Source organism: Leptonotus elevatus, chromosome 11 (assembly GCF_054856555.1).
Source record: "Leptonotus elevatus isolate MCC_2025b chromosome 11, RoL_Lele_1.0, whole genome shotgun sequence".
Taxonomy (NCBI): Eukaryota; Metazoa; Chordata; class Actinopteri; order Syngnathiformes; family Syngnathidae; genus Leptonotus; species Leptonotus elevatus.
Window position 1 is genome coordinate 16,511,094 of NC_141249.1, and position 24,166 is coordinate 16,535,259.

The following is a 24,166-nucleotide window of genomic DNA, read 5'->3' on the forward strand; positions in this document are numbered from 1 at the left end:
CCTCGGTTCAAACCCCCGCTTGGACAACCCAGGAGGCGATGGTTCGAACCCCACCTTTGACAGATTGCAGTTCAGGTGTACTACAATTAACACTTTGTAATTTTCACATTATTTATCTTTCAATTTAAACTATTCAGCTATTAGCATTCAACTATTAGCATTCAGCTATTAGCATTCAGCTTTCACCATTTACACGCAATTTCTGCACAAATTGCACTTAGTCGAGTTACTGTATGGTTTTGTAAAGTAAAATGTGTATTTGCAGAGGCCCCGTACTGTAATCGTGACATCCTGGTCAAATCAAAGCTGCTATTTACAAGCCGTACTTGAAGTCAGCACCGTGCTCCAACATGGCCGCCGTCTGTCTGGGCCTGTCGTCGCGTCAAACCTGCTTGCGGGAAAAAAACACATCTGCCTCTTGTTAGGTGCCATAAATGGCTGCCATGTGCCCCGCTGATAAATAGTCCGGCCTATTTATTGGAGCGCAACAAATTGCCTACAAACACGGTGACAAGGAATCGAAGCGCTATAAATACGAGCACGGCGGTGTTGAAATGTAAAAATGGGCTGCAGGTATTTTACAAGGCTTCCACTCCTTTCCCTTTTTTTCTTTTAAGCGCTTTCTTCTTTCACACAGCGTCTTGTTAAAAAGGGGTACAATGGCACTCTGACGCTGAACGGGGTCCAGGGGCCACTCGAGAAGGATAAAGAGCCCGGCCGGCGCTGGGTGAGACGTAAGCGGGAATTCCTGAATGAATCGGCAACAGGCGAGCCCTAAACCCCCGTGTAATGACATCTTTGGAGTTTATCGGGGTTTATACGAAAATGCGCAAGTTTCCCTACCCTGGTGGTCCTTAAACACATCCATATGTCTCGCATGTTTCCATTTCTGCTCCTCTCTCTCTCTCTGTCTCTCTCTCTCGCTCGCTCTCCTCTCTGACTTCCTCTCAGTTTTGGTCCGTGACAAATGTTAGCAGAACAATGTGGGCCTCGGCTCGGTGCTGCTGTTTTCTTGGTTGGTCCCGTTAGACTGGCCGGGTGTTGGTTTGTGAGCAAACTTAGGAAGCTGAAACCTGCCCGGGTCGCGCGCGCACACACACACACACACACAAACGGGGGAGGCTTCTCGCGTGTGGGCCACTTTTCTCTCTCTCTCTCTCTTTCTCGTATTCTCCCTTGCTTGAGGAAAAGGATCTGTTTTAAAACACGTGCTAAATATTACCATATTTACATTTTCTTGTTTCAAAAAGGCAGCACAGGGGGGAGTGTGCAGTGTGGATTTTTTTTTTTGTAAGTGGGAAGGTCTCGGTCCGAGGTTAGGCCCCGTTTGAAACTTTAAACCTTTTTCATGCTTATTTGTTTTGTGATTCTGCAGGACACCGTGTTTACACGGAGAGTGCAACATCTGGATTAGATAATTTGTTGGGAATTAAGTGAGCCCCGAATGCTTATCCAGCTCATCTGATTACATCTGTTTGAACTTTGCCGCTCTTTTTGGCCCCCCTTTCCCCGCCGTTCATTTATTCTGCAGCCAGCTCACCCACGTTCTTCTGTTGTTGTTTCCGAAAATGATTTAGACCAGCGCCGATTTGAAGCGAATCACACGGCTCCGCAGCCTCTCACGGGTTACTCAAATATTGACTTCTACTTTTACTCCAGTTCATCTTTTTACTAATGCCTCACAATTTGATCTCGCTCACTGTTATGCACACATACTGAGTTAGTTTCCTTAAATATTTAGATCCACCGCGAAGGCTAAATGCTTCTGTTTATTCTGTCACTTTCAGTTTGGACAAAGAGAAGAGCTTGTCTGACACCTCGGTTCAGCTTGCGAATGTCACGTGACCAAGCGCAGAAAAACAGGTGAGCCGTGATTGATTCGTTATCTGAGCCCTAAGCAATTATGATGTCATTTTCAGTCCCAAGTGGCAATGGATGGATAAGAACCGGTGGATTTTTGCTCCCTAATTCATATTCCACAAACGCAATATTTATCAAAAATGCTGCCTTTATACTATTGGGGGAGCATGTAACATATTAGGAAATAAACAGAAGGGGGAAAAGGCCAAATTATGAGACAAAAGAATTTCCTACAACCTCCAACAAAAATTTTTGAAGCAGGGATTTCTGCTATCACAACTAAATTACTACTATTACTATTAACTAAAATTACTATTAAAATTATAAGCAGATTCAGCATAATGGGGAGTAGTATTGTCAAGAATTTGTTTTTTGTTTTTTTCCCATTCTGACAAATATAATATTGCTTCACATGAAATTGGTCTGTGGCGCAAAAAAGCTGCTTTATGCTACTATTCGAAATTGCCTCAGTTGCTGCAAGACAAAATTCATAGCACTCACTTCCACACTATTCAAAACAGTTATTAGCGTCTGAATCGATTAATTGGCTGAATAATCACAAAATATACAATGGATAAATTATACAATTCACTGATTTACAATGATTTAAATTTAAACATGCGTTTAGTTAAACTTTATAACAGCAAATATCGGCTGTCTTTTTTGCCGATTTAAAAAAGAAAAGAAAATTCCCCAGGAAATGTGTGTCTTATTTTGTAATGGGTCAATGTGTTAAAAATACGTTTTTTCCCCAGATTTTTTTAGGGGTGGGGGGGGGGGGGGCTGGGGTTAAATTTCATTATCTGTGTCAAATGTTGTAATGTGTTAATGTGTAAAAAAAATTATCGGCCATTTTTTTTAATTTTTACATTTATATATCTTTGTGGGGGGGGGCCGGTGTAAATGTTTTTAAATGTCTTCTTTCTTTCTTTGTTTATTTATTTAGCGGTGGAAATGTTTGAATGGCATTAATTTATTTGTCTTCTGGTGTAATGGGTTCATGTGTGTGTGTTTTTTTTAATATAGGTTACGATTAATCGCTCAAGCCCTTTAATTGAGAGCCATTGAGAAAAATATGAGTAATCATTAATGGAGTAGTCCTCTTTTCTCAATTGGTAATTGGCCTGGAACCCGTCCCCTCTGGCCTCTCTTCTGGCCTTCTTCCCCACGCTACGATCCATCACAAAGCTCTGCTCCATGTCCCCTGGGCGATGGGCCCCGTCCCCTAATCTCCCCATCCTGCTGTGATTCCATCACTGCGGCGGAGCCACACAGAAAGATTATCCGAGGCCTCCGCCTATGACAGATGTGTCCGACGCGTGATTTGTGCGTGTTTTATTGACTCTGGCCATCTGTTAATACAGTTGCCGGTTCCTCTTCTTGTGTTTGTTGACGCATGCAGACAGGACCGCTCGGTGCCAGAAGAAACATGCGGTCGAGGAGAGGCCGGAGATAAAGAGACGCAGAGAGAGTGGAGCGGGAGCACGGAGGCTAATATTTTATAAAATGGCTGCTGGTTTAAGTGTTAACCTGCGACCTGCCCATAGAAGCGAAGCATTTGTTTTAGCTGGCACCTTTTTATTCAAGTGCGGCGAGCGCAGGCCGTGTTGGTTGACGGATGAGTCTCAGATGTTTCAGAAAGGGCTTAAATTCCTCCGCCTGGAGGAAAGTGAGCGATTGCTGGGGATATATGGAATTCCTGGTGGTAGCGCTCCCTCGATTCCCTCCGCTCGCCACGGAAGGCTTGTGAGCAGCAGTTGGCGGCATTCCTCGGATTGTCCGTTTGCGTGTGTCAGTTTATGCTTGCAGACACTGTGAGAGAATGACGATGGCACGCCACAGTTGTTGTCTCACGTTACACTCCTCGTCTTGTGTGTTGCTTTTTTCTTGTGGTAAATGTTAAGGGGCGTGGGACATCCCCTTAACGGTGGTTTTCACTACCATGGAAGCAATGCAGCTTCCATTAAGGGCAGTCTTGTTGGAGGTACTGAACCCCAACAGTTTCCTATGCACATTCACCAAAGCACCAAACCCTTCTATATATATATATATATATATATATATATATATATATATATATATATATATATATATATATATATATATATATATATATATAAAAAAAAGAAATAGTGATATAGGTGTAGGGTTTACTGGAAAGAAATGCAAAAGCAGAGTGTTGGGTAGAAGCGCATCCACAATTGAATATAAAAGTGAAGACTAAAGCTCTCATAATTGACTCGTTTTCAACACAATTCACCATCTTGTCAACCGTTTTGGCACACTTTGACTGCTGTCTTGAAAAATGTTAACTAAAAGAAATATGACTGCATATTATAGTCATTGATACAGTAATTTTATAATAATTCATAAAACTTAGTTACAATTAAAAAGCTGTACTGTACTGTGAAAAACGAGCGTGATATTGATTTGTGTTGAGGTCATTTTTCTGCCACTAGATGGCGTCATTGTATTCGTAAGACGTTGGTGACAGCTCAGTGCATTTTTCTTTTCATATTAAGAGCTATCTTTATCTATCTTTAACATAAAGCAACTTGTGAAATTCTGCACATTTATAAAATTGTAAAATACAACTTGACCCCAGTCTCCACAAATCTATACATTATTATTAAATGTATTACTGCAAAATGTTGACATGGACGTGTCTGCTGCGTTGCGACTGGAATTCCCCCAGTACAGGCTTTCCAAGCAAGGGGTGGTCATTAGTCGCGTGTTAAAAAAATGAGTGCCGTTAAATGAACTTGAAATTAACACACTCATTTTGACACCCCTAATATAGTTACATATACACAACTAAGAAACGCACTGGCATGGCTCGAGTTGAATGTCAGGCTTTTTTTTTTTTCGCTCCATGAACTGCACATCTTATTCAGTTGGAGTATGAGTTTCCTAACCTTGTCAACTTCCATCTTGGCATTTATCTCTCTGATTAAAGTGGTTTTCCAACGTAAATGGAGAAGCTAAAAGGAACATCGCTATACAAATGGAAGGATTCATTTTACCCCTGACTCATAAAATACTCATCCTGCAAACATCCTCCTCGAAGAAAGTCTTTCCAGAAGAAGAGAGGAAGTTGTTGTGTGCACAAGTCCAACAGCAATTTGCATCCATTTTCACTTCCTCTACATGTAATAGCGCCGCTGCGCCTAAAAGGTGACACAATTACATCGTCACGCTTCAGCCACTCACTCAGCAAGGATTACATCACTTAGTTACCACGGCGGGAGTCGTTTTATCCGCTGCCAGGCCAGCGCGCTCCTCGCTCTTCCCCGCCCGGCCGCTCTGCCATGTCGCAATGTTGTGATCTCTTGACGTCGCCGCCGCCACACGGCCATTTAAAACCCCAGAACTTTACGTGAACCTGCTGAAGTCGGCGTCTGGCCCGGGTAAACACACAAGTGAAGAGGCGGGAGGGGGGGGGGGGGGGGGTGGGGGTTGTCGGGACGCGGTTCGGTTAAGTGCGGAGGAAAAGCGTCCAATAAGCCTGTTGGGAGCGAGCAGCGCCAAAGCTCACCCTTACGCTGAGAGTAGACAGAGATGGGAAGTTGGATCACAGCTGCTCGGCAAGGAGGCGTGTAGGTAACAGACCACATTTTGACATGCGTTTTTTGCTGAGAGAAGGGGAAAAAAAAAACAGATGAAAAAGTAAAGTACGTGTTCCCTCACTAATACGCGGCTCATATTCGCCCATAAAATGTTTTCTTTAAAGTGGAAGTCAAGTCAAAAACATTCTTTAAAATGTGTTCGGCAAGTGGCAAAATGGCCGCCCCCTGAGGTGGATAAAAAAAAAAACGGGTGGATTTTGCTGCTTAATTCATATTCCACAAACACAATATTAATCAGAATGCCGTGTTTAGACAAGTGGGGCTATATAGAACATATTATTGTAAAGAACATCTTTGACTTGACTTTCCCTTTAACCTGTTGTGCCTAAAATAAAATTAGTCAGACTTTACCCAGTCTAACCACCAAGACTAGAATTTCAGAAAGCATCCCCCCCCACCCCAGAATAACAGAGAATAGCGCCCCATTGATCCCCCCCCAAATCATAGCTTGTGGTATATTTACAATCTAAGATTTTGCTATAGGCAATTGTAAACCTTTTTAGGGTAGAGAATAGGGATGGGCCAGTACCGATACCAGGTTACAGTATCATGCTAATACCTGGCCTTAGTTCAAGGTATCAGTACTCGCGACAACTGCTGATATTTACGATCAAGAACTATAAGTAGAAATGAGAAGAATATAAAATTCCCATTAATTCAATGCAATTTTAAGGAATTATATACAGATTCCTCTTTAAAATGATCTGTCATTGTTTTTTTAGTTTTTTTATTTTATGTATCAAAAAATACTGTGGTATTGGTCCTTGGTATTGGTATCGGTGACTATTCAAGAGTTGAGTATACTATAAGATCGTTTTTGTTGAAAAGCTCAAATTAAAAAACAACAGCAATCTCATTATTGCTCCACAATTGTTAATTTTAAGGATTGCCAAGACAATATAATTGGGATTTCCGTGCATTTATATAAGCCTTTTTTTTTCTTCTTTTTTTTAAAGGGTAAAGTTATGAGTTTAAAATGATTTTAAAGTGTTTTGGGATCATAGTTTGGGGTAAATTCAAGTATATATCAATATCAATATAGGTAATCATAAAACATTTTGGAGATGCTAATTACTCTCATGTTTTCGCTATTTGCGGTAAGGCGGTAATATTGCCATAAGGAAAGCATTTGAGGCTTTGCGCACTGAAGTTTTAAATTCCACTTCAATCTAAAATGAAAGAGACCTCACACCTAAGCTACTGTACATGATTGCAGGCCCACAAATCCACTTGAAGCTCACGTCTTCTACCTCTTTGACTCTCTTGTTCGCCTTCAACTTTGACCAGCGGCGGCTTAAGGTAGCCGCAGGGGTCCGCGAGAAGAAAAACAAAATCCCTCACAGAGAGAAGTCTGTTTTCAGCAGAGCTTAGATGTGTTAAAAAAAAGTAGTTGTGTCTGCGTGAGGGGGCGACTGGACCCAACTTGGCTTAAATATTATGAAGAAATAACTATCGTTGCATCTCTCTCACAACCAGGGGGGTGTAGAATAACCCTGATCGGAAAGATAAGCAGGCTCGACTCAAAAACACACATGTTGAGATTTGTTTGACTTTTTATCCATATGTGAAGATGCTAACGCAATGCACTGGGTTTTAAAAAGGGAAAATGTATATTTTGCAACATCTATGAATTGTTCGCTGGATGATGCGTATAATTGGAAATGAAAACAATTGTTTGGTATCGTGAGCGAATTCTGTCATATATGATAGTTAAGAATGATGACTCGACTGAATTTCCCCACCTACTCAATCTTACTTTATCTTAATTCATGAACTTTTTTTATTGCAGTTAACTTAGTCTATTTTGGTCCCATGTTAATCCACCAATCAGCAGTCAGAGCATAATTTTTACATATACAAAATGGGCAACTTATCACCATGAGGTTGCTTTCACAAGGGAAGCGACTTCTACTTGCGGCAGCAGAAATGGTGGGGGAGGAAAAAAGCGGGCACCCATAAAGCTATGGAAATAATTTTCACCGGTAGATGCACCACTTCACACAATTAATGTGTATACTATGCAACACAGATACTCATCTGCGCGTCTAACAAAACTCATCGCAGCTCTGCTTACCTCTTTACGTTATCACTTGAAAATGGCTGGATCTTCACAAATCTTCAGCTGAGAGACTGAGTTGTAGGGATGATATAAATTTGCCAAATTGTGACATCAACATTCAACAGCTCGCTCACACACACAATTTTGGAAAAAGGCAGATAATAAAAGATTTATTTGGTAAAAGCCGATAAAAATTTCCATCACGTCCACTTTAAACTGATCATCAAGAAGAAACTCATCTCAACTGAAGAGCACATTGCTGTACACAAAGTGCTGTACACGGAGTCAAAAATTTGAAATACAAAAACAGTTGATACAATAAAAAGAGGAAACATCATAAAACACGAAAACGGAGCTGAGTCTCATGCTGAGTTGAAAGGCAAAGAATAAAATTGTGTTTTAAGACGAGTTTTAAAAATGGACAGAGGGGGCTTAACTAAAGACACTTGAGGGAAGGCTGTCCAACTCCAAAATAAAGTCATGACTATAATCCAGCCGAGGCTTTTATGAAAAGAAGCCTATAGTAATTGTGGAATCAATTTCATCTGATAGTCGAGTTCTCGTATGTATTAAACAGTTGTTGCATCGTGCAGTTTGCATCGCACTTGTGATTATAGTGACAAAAAGGATCCATAGTGCAACCTCTGGGACGTACTTAATGCTTTAATTGGCATGTAATGAGTTAATTGACCCCCACTGTTGTTCAAAAAGGGGCCCAGGGTTCAGATGTAACCGGAGGCTTTTGGGGGTGCAGGTGAGGTTGGAGTGCTTCCTGTGTCACATGAGCAGCGGAGGTCGCCGTCCGCCCCTTTGAAGCCAGACACAAACACTGGAAACACTTTCATGGGCCCGATGTGTCATCGCAGCCGGCTCCCATGTATATGTATGGGACCGCCTTCAAATATACAAAGTCCAATTTGCCCGCTACGGGCCAACCTCAGGATAATGAATCGCATGTGATGGGTTTGGGATCCGCCGGGCTGAGTCATCACCAGATGTTTGGACAGGATGACTTCCAGTTCTGAGGAAGAACTGTGCACTTTTTCAACGGGAACCCAACACGGAGACAAAGAAAAGCAGTCAACAAACATTTGCCGCCGCGATTAGTAGCGCATCAGGGCTTGTAAAACGTTGAAGGGCCGCGCTGTCTCTGGAGGGCAGACCAAAGTGTTTCTCGGCTCTCTAATTGGGGCGACGCGAGCCAAATGAGAGGAGTGTTTGAGGTCAGCAACAGAGGAGGAAGTAGCTGAGGCGGCGGGCCTTCAGATAAAAGCTTACAGGTGCGCGCCAGCGCGCTCTTACATATGCATGCAAGCTGTGGCGCTTGTTTGTTCTGCTGTCTGTTTGCACGCGGGAAAAAGCATCGTGTGTGTGTGTGTGTGTGCGTGTGTGTTTGCGCAGTCCGAGCGGGCTGTGTACTCGGGACGACCATTCGCCGGTCTCATCAGATTGTTGGGCTGTGCCGAATGAGGCTTGGAGACCTCGCTCGTGTAGTTCTAACTCACCTTGGAGAAACAGGATCTGTGTGGGTGCGTGTGAGAGTGCGAGTTTCAGAGGGTGAACATGTTTGGGTGTGTTAGTACATTTGAGTGAGTGAGTGAGTGAATGTATCGACTGTGAGTGTTTGCGCGCAGGCTTGCTAGCGTGGGTTTGAATTTGTGTGACGGTGATAGTTTGTGTGCGCGTTTAAGTGAATTTGAGTATTTATGAGAGAGTCCCTTTGGGTGTGTATGAATGTGTGAGAGTGATACAGTGTGTTTGTACGGTGTACGTCTTTGTGTGTGAATGTGCTGACAGAGTGAGAGAGCAAGAGTGAGAGACCATTGGGAGTGATAGTGTTTGGCTGTGAGTGTTTAGTGAATGTTCTGCCAGTGTGTGAATGAGAGGAGTGATTGCCAGTCCGTTTGTGTGAGAGTGGTACTGTTTGTGTTTGAGAGAGGGAGTGAGTGAATGTTCTGTATAAATGTGTTGTGTGAGAGAGTTAGTGTGTAAATGGTAGTGTGTGTGCGTGTGAGTGTAGTGATACTGTTTGTGTACGTGTGAGTGAGTTTGCATGGGTGTGAGAGTGGATGAATGTTCTGTAGGTGTGAGTGTGTGAGGGTTGTGTGTCAGTTGGTTTGTGTGAGTGGTCCTGTTTGTACGTTCGTTTGTGTCCCTGTGAGAGTGCATGAGAGGAGTGTTAATCTGCCTGTGTGAGTATGAATGTTTGCGTGAGAGTGATTTTTGTTTGTGTGTGGGCAAATTTGAGTGAATGTGTCGGGTGTGCATGTGTATGGTGGTAGCCTGTGAGTGTCAGTGAGTCCATTTGTGCGTGAGAGAGTGATACTGTGTTTGTGTGAGAGAGTGTGTGAATATGCTGTGTGTGTGTTTTCCTGCATGTTGTGCGCATGAGAGAGCAAGTGTCAGCATGCGGTGTTGTTGTAGGTGAGGGCGAGGATCTCCCCTGATGGGCTGCCGTGGCAGAAAGGCCAGCTTTGATCGAAGGCCCAAAAAAAAGGGGGGGCACGGGGGAGTGGGGGGGGGGGGGATTTCTTACCATGAGAGCCAAGAGGTGAACCAAACGCTACAAAACGACTCAAACGCTTCAAGTCTCGCGTTATTTTATCCTCAGCAATAAATGTCCTCTTTGCTGCTTAATCTCCCCGTCACTGCATTGCCCTCATCCCGATAATTGAATAATGCATGTATCCAACGGGCTGGCCCAGCGTATCGATTGTCCACACATTGAGCTGCGTGCGGAATCTGTTGGAAGCGTCTCAGAAGACAAACCGGCCACATGTGTGCACAAAGTATTCACGCTCAACGCATGTCGATTAGGTCACGATTGCCTGCAGGCAAACACATTTAAAAGATGCTTAAGCATCTATCGGCTGTTTACGCTGCATTGCTAATAGGCCGCTGTTTACAGTTATTGTGCCTTGATACATTCCTAGTAAATACACAGCACAAAAAAAAAAGTCCATTTAAGGTGTCATGTCAAAACTGCCTCTTTTTTTTTGTCATTGACATGCTTATTAAACTGGGAATTGAACTTGACACCATAAATTGACAACAGTTCCATTTCGGACTTATAAAAGCATAATGCAATACAATGAGGTAGATGTCGAAAAAATGCTTTTATAAAGTGTCATTATTTTATTTTTATTTTTATTTTTTGATAGCAGATAGCCAACAGTTCTTCAGAAACAACAACAACAAAAAATAATCTGCTACTAGTTCCTTTCAAGACATAACCGCTCAGTTTCAGAAAACGGGTGCACCGTGATTGGTCCTTTCCTGAGCCTTGAGCAACTGTGATGTCATCTTCAGTCAATGACAAAATGGCGCTGGATTTTGCTGCTTAACTCATATTCCACAAACACCATATTAATCAGAATGTCGTGTTTAAATTAGTGCGGCTGCATAGAATATATTCTTGTAAAGTAAATGTGTTGTGTTGACTTCTTTAAGGGGGCGGGGCCTATTGAGTGACATCAGGAGCTTGGCTTTTTTTTAACACAATTTTCAAGCTCTTTGTAAGTGGACTTATTTAGTTTAATTTAAAAGAAAAAAGAGACCATTTGTAAAATTTTCAAGCAATCTGACATCTTGCTAATTACTAAAATAATAATAATAATATTAGTAATAATAATAATAAATATAAAAGTTTGTTTTTCACACATTAATAGCCTACTAAAATTGCGTAACACATGAACTAATCCTGACTGTTTTTTGAAGACACATTGAGAACATTACCGTCATTCCCCACACAGCCCACAGACGATTAGATGAGCATTTGAAAAATATATATTTTCCTGCAAGTGCTGCGTGACTTGTTTCGACGCAAAGCTCGTATTTGATGCTGAAAGGGACACCGCACTTCCGTTATAATTATGGCGGCGCTGATGTCTGTCTGAGCAAGCAAGACGCTCCACTCGCCGGCTCCTCGGCATGCGATGGGAAAAAACAAACAAAAAAAACGTTTAGTGTGGTTTCGGCCCCACTTTTTGGGTCCCCATATGTGCCGCCTGCGCGCCTTGTGGGGCGGACTGAAAAAGAAAAACAACAATTAGACATGAATGTGTGTGTCCAAACAAACGAGTCAAAGGGCCTGTTGTGTTTGTGGGAAGAGGATTGGTGGGCGACGGGAGAGAGAGCGCCGCTTCTCTCTGTGAGCTGACCCCGCGTTTGAGTCCTGCCGCGCCGGCCCGAGACGTGCAGATGGGCCGCTCGCCCCCTCCCCTCACCTCGCTTTCATTATCTGTTAGTCCCAGTTCAACTCCCGTGAATCCAGTTCACTTTCATTCACCTCAATGGTTTTCCACTTCACTGCTCTTCTCTGTTTTTAGGGGCTGGGAAAATAATGATAGCGCTAATGATCGTATCACTATCAATTTTATACACTTGGATGAGGTGACGTCCACATTTTTCAATATGGAGATATGCAAATGATATTCCATGCCATGATTTCATCATGGGTCAGTTCTTTCTGGCTCCTGGAGGTGGCGCTCCCAATGAAAATGGAGTCTAAATGACTATTTCTTATCAGTGTTTTTGTAAAGCAGAAAATAAATGGATAAATATTAAACAATGATCCTGTATTAATCCCGAAGTAAATTTAAAACATAATTTGGGTTAAATATATGAAAATGTAAAAAAAAATGCACTTAAAGAGACAGTATGCAAAATCTTTACATTTTTCAATGATGATTCATTTAAAAAAAAACGCACTATTAATTTCTTTTTTTCTCATATGTGCGTGCGTGTGAGTGTGTGCTCATTAATTCACCTAAAACCTATTAAAAATCCCATACCGTTCACCTAAACCAAATACTTCAGAGTCGTGAGGTTGTCAGGAGACCTAAGGAAGGATCAAAGAACTATTATTTATATATATATATATATATATATATATATATATATATATATATATATATATATATATATATATATATATATATATATATATATATATATATATATATATATATATATATATATATATATATATATATATATATATATATATATATATATAATATGCAAAACAAATGTTCCATCACATCACGGTACATTTTTTTTAAATAAAATGTTTTAATCGTACATGTAACCGTTAATTATACTACATAGGTTGCACCACACCTTAGTGCTGACATGTTTCGCCAGCCATCTTTCTGCCTCGGATACACGAAGGAAAAGTTAACAATCGTAGTAATTGATGGTAGGATTACGAAGTGTGGTCTCTCTGAGGCACCGTAGTGAAGCACCCGCTTCAAAAATGTCGTAATGTTAGTTCAATGGTTGGCTTTTTAAGTCATACCAGAGTGAAGTAGCTTTTTTTTCAGAGGAGCATGGTTTTTTTTTTTTACGACAAGTCGTCATTTTTAGCAAACCACCAACCACTGTCTGTCTTTACAGATCTTTAAAGACTTTATATAATAAGCTCTTCTGTAATATTGCAACGCTTCTAAAATGATGCTCTTCTATAATATCGTCACCTTCTTAAAATAATGGCTGAAGTCATTATTTCATATTTTTTTCCAGAAAATGAAAAACTGAACCAAATGTTGATTATATTACCGTCTTTTAAGGGCTTTAATTTAAGGTAACAATACAATGCATACTCATTTTTAGTGTTGTATTTTAATTGTGTTCTGATTTTCAAATAAATATAGTACTTTTTCACAAATTACATGTTTTAGTTTGTATCGATTACTCGGGTAATCGCACCTTCTAATTTGCGATGGTAGGATATATTACGTTGGATTATGAGTAAAAAATAAATAAAAAATTCCATCGTAGTGCGGTAGTAGCGTACCCGTTCACTGGTTAGTCCGTATATGTTTATATGGATTTATTTATTTGTCTTTTGTTGTTGTTGTTGAGACCCCAAACCCTGTGAATTAGTATCGTCATGTCGCCGGAAGTGTCCGTCAGCAAAAACTGTCCGTGCGGAAAGAAAAGGGCCAAACATTAGTTCCAGCCATTTGTAAATATGATTTAAAAATTCCAACTGTTTTGAGGCATCACTTTTACGTGGTTGACTGAGATGTGCGGCCCTATATCGTTTGTACCAAGAGTAAAATATATCCATAAGCCTTTACGAAAAAAAAAAAAAAAAGTGTCTGTTCTCCCCCACTTCCTTTTTCTTCCGACAAGCAACAAACAAACTGCAAATCGGTCAGTCAGTCCACGCCTGTCCCAGACGAGCAAAAAATAAAGTGTTGTTCGGCTTTTTCCCCCCGGCAGACACGTGAGGATGTGGTTGCAAGCCATCAAACACAATAACAGGCCCGAGCTGTCACGCTCTGGCCGTGTTGTGCAAAAACAATGCGGAGCGAGCGCTCAAGATTTGCTCAACATGCCACCCGTGCTTTCGGCTGCTATCGTAGCGTGAAGAGCAAAAAGAGAAAGAGGATCTGAGCGGGCGCTATAAAAGGAAGGGAGAGATGAGAAGCGGCTATTTTAGGACGACAAGAAAGCCGCGACACGTTTCCCCGCCTCCTTTTCACTTAGATGCGTGTTGAATAGTTTCCAAAAGGCGCGGTGTGGGTTGTGTAGCTAATTTGCAGTTATTCTACCGCAGCAAGTAGGCCCTTTGCGCCTCCCGCAAACGTGCACTTAGAGCCGCGCGGCGTCTCTGTTTCGCAGCCTGTGTGGGCCTGCGGCGCGAAAACCGCATGTCCGCTCGGCTCCGCGCCGTATGGGCTCCACATCGCGTTTTTCTGCACTCCCAGGCGGCGGGAGATGGGCCTGCCGCTCCGCCAGGGTTCGGTAGACCTGCATTGAGCCTCCAGTGGGTGAGGAGGGGGCGAGCTAAATTAGTTGTTCTCAAGCTGCGATTCATAGTTTGGAGGTCCTCAAAAAATGATTTGCAATACTTTGTATCATTTTTAAAAGTGCTTACCTATATTTGAGGATGTGACAATAAAACAAACAAACACACAAACCAATTAGTTTGTTTTAGCTTTTAGCTTCTTTTAGCATTACCTTAGCTTGGGCCAATTAAAATCTCTGCTAAATAGTTGTCCCTTTTTTTTTTTATTACTTATTTTACTTTTACTTCTGGATATATTTTTTTTAGTAGAGCATAGGAAAAGTCATTTTTATTTTTATGTAGTGATATCCTATTACAGCTATCAAGGAAAAATGCAACTGCTAAACCAGACAGATTTTTTTTTTCATCCAGATGCATTGATACTGTACGCCAATAAAACCACTGGTTAAAAACGTGAATAAATAAATAAATAAATAAATAAATAAATAAAGAGGAAAAAAAAAAAAGGGACCGGCCCATTACTATTGTAATTTTGGTACAACTTTGGATTGTTTTGTAACCCTTATGGGGGTTTTTTTTGGGGGGGGGGGGGTACAAAACAGCTCAAAAGTAGTGGGTCGGTCCATTTTTGGACCCAAATTTGTGGCTCAGTATTTTCAAGGATGTACCATATTGGTGCATCAAAAGAAAAAAATCTGTCTAAATTTTGGGTTGTTTTGATACAAAACACCAAAACAACTCAATAATGGGGACAACCCAGAAAGTTGGGTCAAATTTGCCCCAAGTTGTGATTTTTATTTTATTTGACCAAATTAGGTTATTTCTGACCAAACATTTTAAAGAGCGTATCGGTATGCTGATAATATACATCTTAACTTGAACTTGCAGTGATAAAAACACTCTGATACTGCGACACCAACATGTTATGCGTACTATACTATTCTGTCCTTCCTTATGTGCAGTTTCGCAGTTAGCCAACTGTTCTTCAAAAAACGTCAACGTGTGCAAATTTGTGTTTAGAATAGTATACAATAATCCTTTATTGTCCACCGATATGGAAAATTGTCTTTGGCTCGCCAGCACAGGAGGCAGGCTAACATACGTACGTACACATGTTAGCTATGTTTAATTGTTTCTTTGGGGGGTTCTTTTAAAAAATTGCTCCCAAAAGTTTTCCAATCCCTGACCTAAACGATTTGTTGACTGGCACAATAAATCTGTTGTGTGATTCTTGGCATGCTGAGTGGGAGGATTACAAGTTGTCACACAAAGGAATGCAAATCGCAAGCCAAACTCTGTGAGAGGCCCGCGGAGTAGCCAGCCGCATTAAGAGTTATTTGTGCCGATCTGTACCTCCTCCTCCACTATTTGAGGTTTCTCTATTAGTCCTAATAACCGTGAAGAGCGTGAGAGTAGCCACTGTATTCATCTCCAATCAATGGCTTTGCCGCCACGCACCCTATAGACCTCCACATTTGCATTCCATCAAGTGAGATGACCAGCAGGACAATGGGTGAGAAGTCGCTTTCAGGCAGGCCTTGATGGTAATCTTGAATCCGAAATGAGACTACAGTGGCCCGGGTTTGAACGTGTATAGCGAAAATCTGTGTAGAATTGATGTCTTGATATAGGAGTTGCGATTCAAGGTGGAAGGATTCGATTTTGTTCAATTCAGTGGGATTAAAATTTGATTCGATATGGCACGGCTCAATTTGAGAGGGCATGGTGCGTTCGTCGTTGTTGTTGTTGTTGGAAGTTGACAACCATTTTACAATATGAAGTAACTCTAATTTTACTAACCTATTTCCTTCAAAGAGATTTATCAAAGGCAAATAAGTGTAGCTTTTTCCTTTTTATTAAAATGCTAATTATTAAATATACATTTAAATGAAAAGAATCAACATCAAAGCAATTTATCCTGATTTATAACGTTTTGGTCACATTTTTTGTTAGCCTGTGCACTCCAACCTTTACACTGAAATTGTTGATTCTATGGTTTGGATTTTGTTTTTACACCCCTAATATATATGTATACGTGTATATGTACATGTGTATGTATATGTATTTTCCATAACAAATGGGGGTTACTTTTAAAAATCCATCCCTCCATCCATTTTCTGAACCACTCACAGGATGAAGGGGTTACTGGAGGAGCCTGCCCCTGCTGTCTTCGTGCAGTAAAATCAAAACAAATGAAAAAATATAAATATAAAATAAAAAATAAAATAAAATATTTTTTAAACAAACAAAACAAAAACAAACAAAAAAAAATTATATATATATATATATTTTGTTTGTTTAAAAAATATTTTAAACAATACTTGTGGTACGGCACCCATGGGCTCACCTTTCGTGTGTGTGTGTATATATATATATATATATATATATATATATACCACAAGTATCCTCCATTGGCTGCAACCAGCAGAGGCGCTCAAGAAGCACGTGATGCCAGCTACACTGGGACCAAAATTAACTTATCTCAAATCAAGTCAAATTGTGCTTCTTTATTTTGAGCATAAAAACAAATAGTGTGTTTTGGTGCGTTAGGAACCATTTAATCGCATTTCAGTTCAATGAAAACAACTTTAACCTCAAGAATAAACATTAGATTAATACAAAACTAAGCCAACATTTTTGATGCAGCTGTTATAATTTGACCGAATGAAGTGTGTGTGGTCCCGGTATATTCCACTGCTCCCAGCCCTCATTTATACCTCCTCCTAGTGACCGCAGCGGGAAGTACAAGGAAGCTCACTCCCCAAATTACAGCCGTCATGTGTCAACTACATCAGCAGCGGCAGCAGGTCAACCCCCTGTCTGAACGAATAGAAGCGCAATTGTCGGCGTCACCAGCGCCGGCCAACTTTCTGTTCACGCAGCAGCGGCCCGGGGGCCCGGGCCGACAAAACCGCAGGACAGGGATCAGCACCGCGATAGCGGAATGATTCCACTCAACTCTCAGCAGTAGTCGATCTGCCCCACCAGCACTTGAGCTGAGAGGAAGTGCAGACTGGCTGTGTAAGCTCAGTTTGCTGCTGCACCGTGTCAGCCAATCACACACAAACCAACCTCCCCGAAAAAGTGAATTTCAGACATTAAATTGACACTCAGGTCAAAGCAGTTTCAGGAAGAGGCGGATAGTGTTTTTTTCCCAAATTGACAGTGAGACAAAGCCCACACAAAGACAATTTTGAAGTGTATGCTTAAACTTACTGTACCAAAGTACTCGCCACAACCTTGCAGTGCTCTTTGTTGGGGAATTTGTGATTCTGTGTTTTATTTCCTCTGGTATCTTTACTTCTACTTAACTCTTTGACTGCCAGACGTTTTCAGAAAAGGGATGCCGCCAGTGCCAGCCGATTTAAGCATTTTGACTGATTTTCAAGGTCCACAGAAAATGTTCTGTTTGGACTATGGAAACACACGTACTACCAAATGAAAGATTGGACTTTCATCTTTCATCAGAAAAAAAGAGTTTGTTTCTACCTTATTCCGTTCTTTAGTAATCAACAATAGAAAATGGTTAGTTTGACCCAATTTCGCCTGTGTTGGACCAAAATACGGAGAAATCAAGCTTTTAGTGAAACGATATTATTTCATGCATTCTAGTGAATTTGACACTTCTTTTTGTCCATGAATGATGCCACAAACACCTAAATAGTGCTTTACTTCTATAAAACACTACCACCAAGAATGAAAAAGTGTTTTTTGATAGCAAAATACGTTTATTTACATTCAACAGTGTAACAATTTGACAACAATTTGGCAAACTATTTACAAATGTGTGCAACTGTGGTGCTATTTACAAATATGTGGATGTTTCAACGACAGTTTTTCTTTTTGTAACACTCTCCTGCGTGCAAAGAGACGCAACAGCATTTGCACAACAGATTGCCTCTTCGCGTGCGCCACTTTCTTGCCGGCCGTTTTTTTCCGGGGAATAGCAAGTATATACTGCAGTGTGTCATCAAGTCTAATATCAGGATCATGCTACGGTTACGTTACGGTGGTGTTACGTCTCGCTTCCCCGTGTCCTTCAGTTGCTATACCGGGTGGTAGGAGATGTTCTGATCCATTTTATCCACTCCATTCATGGTGGCATCGTAGTCCAGAAACAGTGTCTTCTCCGTGACCAGACTGTACCCGCTCCTCCGATGAATATGCATTGGACTCGGGGTACTCTTCATTGTCCGATCGAATGTCCGCTTGTGCAGCTCCGCGTTTTCCGGCCTTAGCAGCGCTAGCCGCGCTAGCCGCGCTTTGCCGGTGAGGCTTACTACTTGTTCATAACAGTCACGCCAAAGCTTCCAACTTTGGCGTAGAGCTCGGAGTCATCTTCATCATCATCATCAATCTGCATTGGTCGATGCCAACTCTCCATCGCCCGATCGAATGTCCGATTGTGTAGAAGTACCCGGCCGGCTATTGTGCGCGTTTTCCGGCCTTAGCAGCGCTAGCCGCGCTTAGCCGTGAGGCTTACTACGTGTTCATAACAGTCACGCCAAAGCTTCCAACTTTGGCGTAGAGCTCGTTGTCATCATCATCGTTGACATCAATGCGCTTTTTAGTATTGATTGATGCTTTCCGTCTTTGAAAAAAATGCTCAAGCTGAGCTGCTTGTAACCGGTTGCTTGGTCAAGCCATTGTGGCTTGGATCAGCCATTGTCTCCTCAACACTCTAGCTCCGCCTCACGTCTTCTACTGACGCCCACGGTGGGCGGCCCATCCAACCTTGTGCAAAGAGAGTCATCGCTGCCCTCTAGGGGCCAAAACGAGTCTTTGACTAATCAGATCTGCCTGATACTTTCAGCACAGCTGCCCAAGGCTTTCCTGCACCCGTTTTTGAAAAAAAAAAAAAAAAAACATAGGGGACGTCTTTTAACGTCCTCGGCGCCCTTCCCTAGGTTTATGCTAAACGTTTTATAACGTTTATGGCAGTCAAAGAGTTAAAGGGTAAGTCAACTAAAAAAAAATAAAAATCTTGATAATATGTTCTATGCAGCCCCAGTAGCTTAAATATGGTATTTTGGTTAATATTGCATTTGTGGAATATGAGTTAAGCAGCAAAATCCAACAGTTTTTATCAATATCACAATGCGGCCATTTTGCCACTTGCTGTCGACTGAAGATGACATCTGTTGCTCAGGGCTAAGGCAACGACCAATCACAGCTCACCTGTTTTCTGAAGCTGAGCTGTGATTGGTTGTTACTTGAGATCTGAGCAACTATTATGTGGCAAAATGGCCTCCCGCTGAGATGGATAAAAGCGGCTGGATTTTGCTCTTTAACTCATATTCCACAAATGTAATATTATCCCATTAAGTCCTAAAGCGCCTGGCAAAACATGCCTCTAAAACCTAAGGGTGACTTTAAGTTTTCTCGGAAAATCCAATATTAAAAATAATTGAAATCTCAGCTCCTGAAGCAGATAGAAACATAATTCCAAAAACATTTCAGAGTTCACACAAACATAAGTTTATCATTATAAACCTTCAATACATTTATTTTTTTTAATCAACAAACAAATGTCGCATCTGCGGGTATATAACTCCAAATATATTTACCTTCAACACTGGAGCGTAGTGGTAATTATTCGCCGTCCATTCTGTTACTAAACCGTCCAAATTTTCGACATCCTCATTGTCTACAAACATATTTCTTAACAACACGTCACTGTCGACTTGTTACACTGATTCGAATTCCTCCCGCGTCGTCGCCAATCGCGTCATTTATTTCATAGCTCCCGCGAATCTGCATCAACCATAAACGCTCTCATAAAATTCCGGGACATGCTACGAGGCCCACGTCACCCTCTCATGTATATTCTGATTCATTTAATCGGCTAAGAGACCCAAGAATTGGTCAACACAAAACAAAATGACATATCCGCGCTCCCGGCGTTAATGGGTTAATCAGAATGTCATGTAGTGAAGTCTTATATATTATTGTCAAGAAAGGTTTATGGTCAACTTCCCCTTTAAGAGTACTTTAGCCACCTCTGATCAAATCGATATATCCCCCATCTGTATTTAGATGTCCGTTAAACCTTTTTTTGTGGAATCTGCTCACCTCATTCCTAACTTCCGTCGGGTTTGAAGCTCGATTCATGTTTCATGTCTCCACTCAGCCTGTTTTAACTGGCAATCAGTCCGGAAAGAGGACACACACACACACACACACACATAGTGTACACACGTGTGCATATGTGGCGTCGCTGCAGGAGTTTTTCCAAACGCTCTCAACTCACCAGTGCTAATAACCGCTCTTACAGTTCACGCAGAATTGATTGTCTCCCCCGCTACTTTACACTGCACGGCAGAGATAGTTTAATTAAAGAACAACATTATCTTAGGGCCACGAGCAGTGAGGAATGCTACGTGTGTGTGTGTGTGTCGGGTTGGAATCTTTTCTTTATGCCCCTTTGGCTCATTCTCCCTCAATAGCTTTTTTTACTGGTGTGTTTGTAAAACACCTTGACTCATAAGGGAGTCAGGGTGTTGTTTTACAGCCCACAGCTTTCAAAGATGAACCATAGCATTGCCCCCTGTAACTTTGAAAGTAACCCTGGTGTGTGCAAAGGGTTGCATAACGCCAAAGACCATTATTTTCAAATGCACACTTTAAGTGTGTGTTTTGTTGTAGACCATAAAGTGGGTACTAAAAGACAAGGCCATGAGAACACGAGCGCACGTGTGTCGTATCGCACTCATTCAGTCATTTGAAATCTTTCATTTGGTCATTTTGGAAAAATAACAAATCCATTGAGCAATTTGTGAAAAAAAACGCCAGCAATATACACGTTAACCACATTAACTTATTGGCTAATGTCAATCATTCATTTTTATTTTTATTCATATTTTTATTAATTTTTTTTAATTATTATTTTATATATATATATATATATATATATATATATATATATATATATATATATATATATATATATATATATATATTTTTTTTTAATATCATTATTATTATTATTATTAAATATTGACTGCCCCTTTCAGTCGACTTTATTGTTAATACACAAATCATAAATTAATTTAGTGTATTAATCATTTTATATAAAAAAAATTGGGTTGGTACAAAACTGAATTAGTGTGATAGGCTATTATTTAAATTATAATTTTTTTGGGGGCTGTTCATTACCACTTTTTTTCAGAAAAAAATTGCATGAAATGAATGGCAATTTTCCATTCATCTAATTTCTAGTTCCTAAAAAGGTATTGGTACTCGCAACAGTGTCCAATACACAAGCAGTGATACCTTGAAATAAGGCCGGGTAGCTGCCCGATATCAGTACTTTTCCATCCCTAAATAATACAAAAATCAATTATATAGAATATGTATAGTGTATGTGATGGTTGTCCCTTTTTTCTTCAAAAAAATAAAAATAAAATGACAAATACAATACGTAATAAAAAGAAATTCAAATGACTATATGCACTTCACTAAACCCCATCAAAAGATTAAATATAGCATTTTAATGACAGTTTGTGTGTTGCTGGGTTTTTTGTTTGTTGTGTTTCTAATGTTTTTATACATTTGAGCATACACGAAGCCTATTAAACATGGTCAAAAATACAGCAAAGAAAACCAAAACCCATCCACATCACAGTGGAGTGGGAAAAGAAAAAGGAACAGGAAAGTCAAAATACAAAAATACAACTCATCACATATAAAACATCACACAGTTCCTTTTTCCCCCCAGCTTTTTTACTGGCCCAAAAACTTGACTTTCCAGTGAGCATAATAAGAGTTTGAGCATAATTTGAAGCCAGTGTCTAATAAAATCTAGAAGCTAATTTCATTTACATAGGATGACCCTCATTTACTGTGCGTGGCTGCTTCATTTCCTACTAAATGAGATGATGTGTATTTAGCCCGTGTAATCCAACTGTTTCTTCTCTGGTCTGCTGTCGGCCTTTGAGGAAATCCGATGGGGGGACTCGGGGAGGGGAGGGGCCTTTGAAACGTTCCCTCCAAATCAAGATGATTGTAACCCCTGCTCCACAAAAGCATGAATATCAATTTCTAAGGAAAAGGGGTGAGTGCCCTCCCCGTGCCCCTCCCCTGGCCCTCCTCGCCCCGCGACGTACTGTACTCGTTACCCTGGTAACCTCACGGGGGCAGAATGCAGAGATCAGGGGTTCTGGCCTCTTGTCTCACCCCCACCTCCTTACAATTCATCCTGATGACGACAAACACTTTTGTTCACGTAAAGGGCAGTCACTGAGTGCTTCGGATTGTTTTGCCGTTGCTTTGCCGTATTTAGTATTTTTTTTTAAATTATTTTTTAAATGAAGAATAATAGAATTGTAAAAAAAAATTGAAAAATTAAAAAAAATACTACAAATACAAAACTTGGCTGAGTTCACACAAAATAATGTCATGTCTACTTCCACCTACTGAACAGCGAAAGTAGGATTATTTTGTAGATTGCACATGGATTATTTTACTGACCAAACAGAACTGGAAGCCTGGTGGGTCACCTTTCAGCACCCCGACTTTGGGACCAGAACTGTGCTTTACTTCTTACCATTATTTTTATTACATAGCCAAAAACACATTTTCTCACATTTAATGCAGTTATCGGGTATGACTAACTTTTTTCCCCTTTGGAATGACATAAATTGCCTTATTCTCTTGAACCGATATTGAACCTTGTGTTTTTGTCCGAAGATGACATCGTGTCCCTCCGAAGCTCGGGCTGAAGACGTAGCAGCGTTTTGCGAGAGGTCAGTGTTATCTAAACAGACCCATTGGGCTATTTGCTATAGCACCCTCCATCAGGCGGGAAGCTCTGAGGAATCAGCCAATCACTTCAATCAGCCGCGGCCGCATACGATGAATTTGTAATGCCCGAATCAGACGGGGTTATGGAGGACACGCGAGGGCGAAGCCAGCTGCTGCTTGCGCATACGTGTGTGTGTGTGTGAGTGTGTTTGTTTGTTTGTTGATGGCCGAGTTTCTACGTCCATTCATGAGCTCGTGTTGTGCATTTCAAGAGGTTGGCCTACCTTGCTATATTGCACTTTTTGGGGGACTATATCTGTGGTTTATACTATTGACCAATTTAAAGTGTTTTACAGTTTTTTTAAGATATATTGCATAGTGAATACAGTAAAAGGTAGGAAGGCAACATGTATACAAAATAAGGAACATTTAAGCAGTCTTGCGGTGTTTTCATTCTCCTGGGTTCTGATTGGCTCAGGGTATCATCACGCATTCCCAGCGAGAACAATTTAGCATCATTTCATGGAGGTCACGATCATATTTTGTCCCTCGAGTCAGAATATGAAGCTATTTTATGTTGAGTAAGTGCCAAAAACTAAACGATCCGATACGCCGGAAATGCATATAAACGGTCTTAATTTTTTTCCCCACCATGCTGGCGTTTTATATTGCGCAAAATATAGCGCAGCAGTGGTTCAAAGCAAGTAAAAAATATTTTTTAATAGGTTACCTATTTTATTATATATTTTGTAATTAACCGGCCAATTAATCTGAATTTTATCCTGTCAAATATCAAAATCAGCTTTGACATAAAAAAAATCAATAAATCAATTTGGGTCCCATTTTTATACTACATTTATTTATTTACTATAATGCCCTTGCCCTGGCACGTTACGTCTCCCTGTCTGCCGTATATCCTCAGGGAGTAAAAATGTGTGAAAGCTACGTTAGCAGTTCATTGTAGCGGACCCCCGGAAGTACAATAGTTATGGGAATGAGAAACGAACTAGCCTAGCGCTAGCTAGGGTGAGGCTAGTAGCAACGTAGATAGATTTCAAATGGGACCTTTGTTACTGCTACTGGCCAGGTTATGGCACAGGATCCAGGAGGTCCAACCCCCCA

General features: G+C 40.9%; 1 long non-coding RNA gene across 3 annotated transcripts in view; it reads left to right on the forward strand.

The window, feature by feature from the left end:
* The window catches only part of LOC147166068 (uncharacterized), a 132,865-nt gene that overhangs the window by 64,346 nt on the left and 44,353 nt on the right, over nt 1–24,166 (forward strand). For all 3 annotated transcript variants that reach the window (XR_015096484.1, XR_015096485.1, XR_015096483.1), the window contains one exon: nt 1,788–1,863. This is a non-coding gene — a long non-coding RNA (uncharacterized LOC147166068). The remainder of the gene's footprint in view (nt 1–1,787; nt 1,864–24,166) is intronic.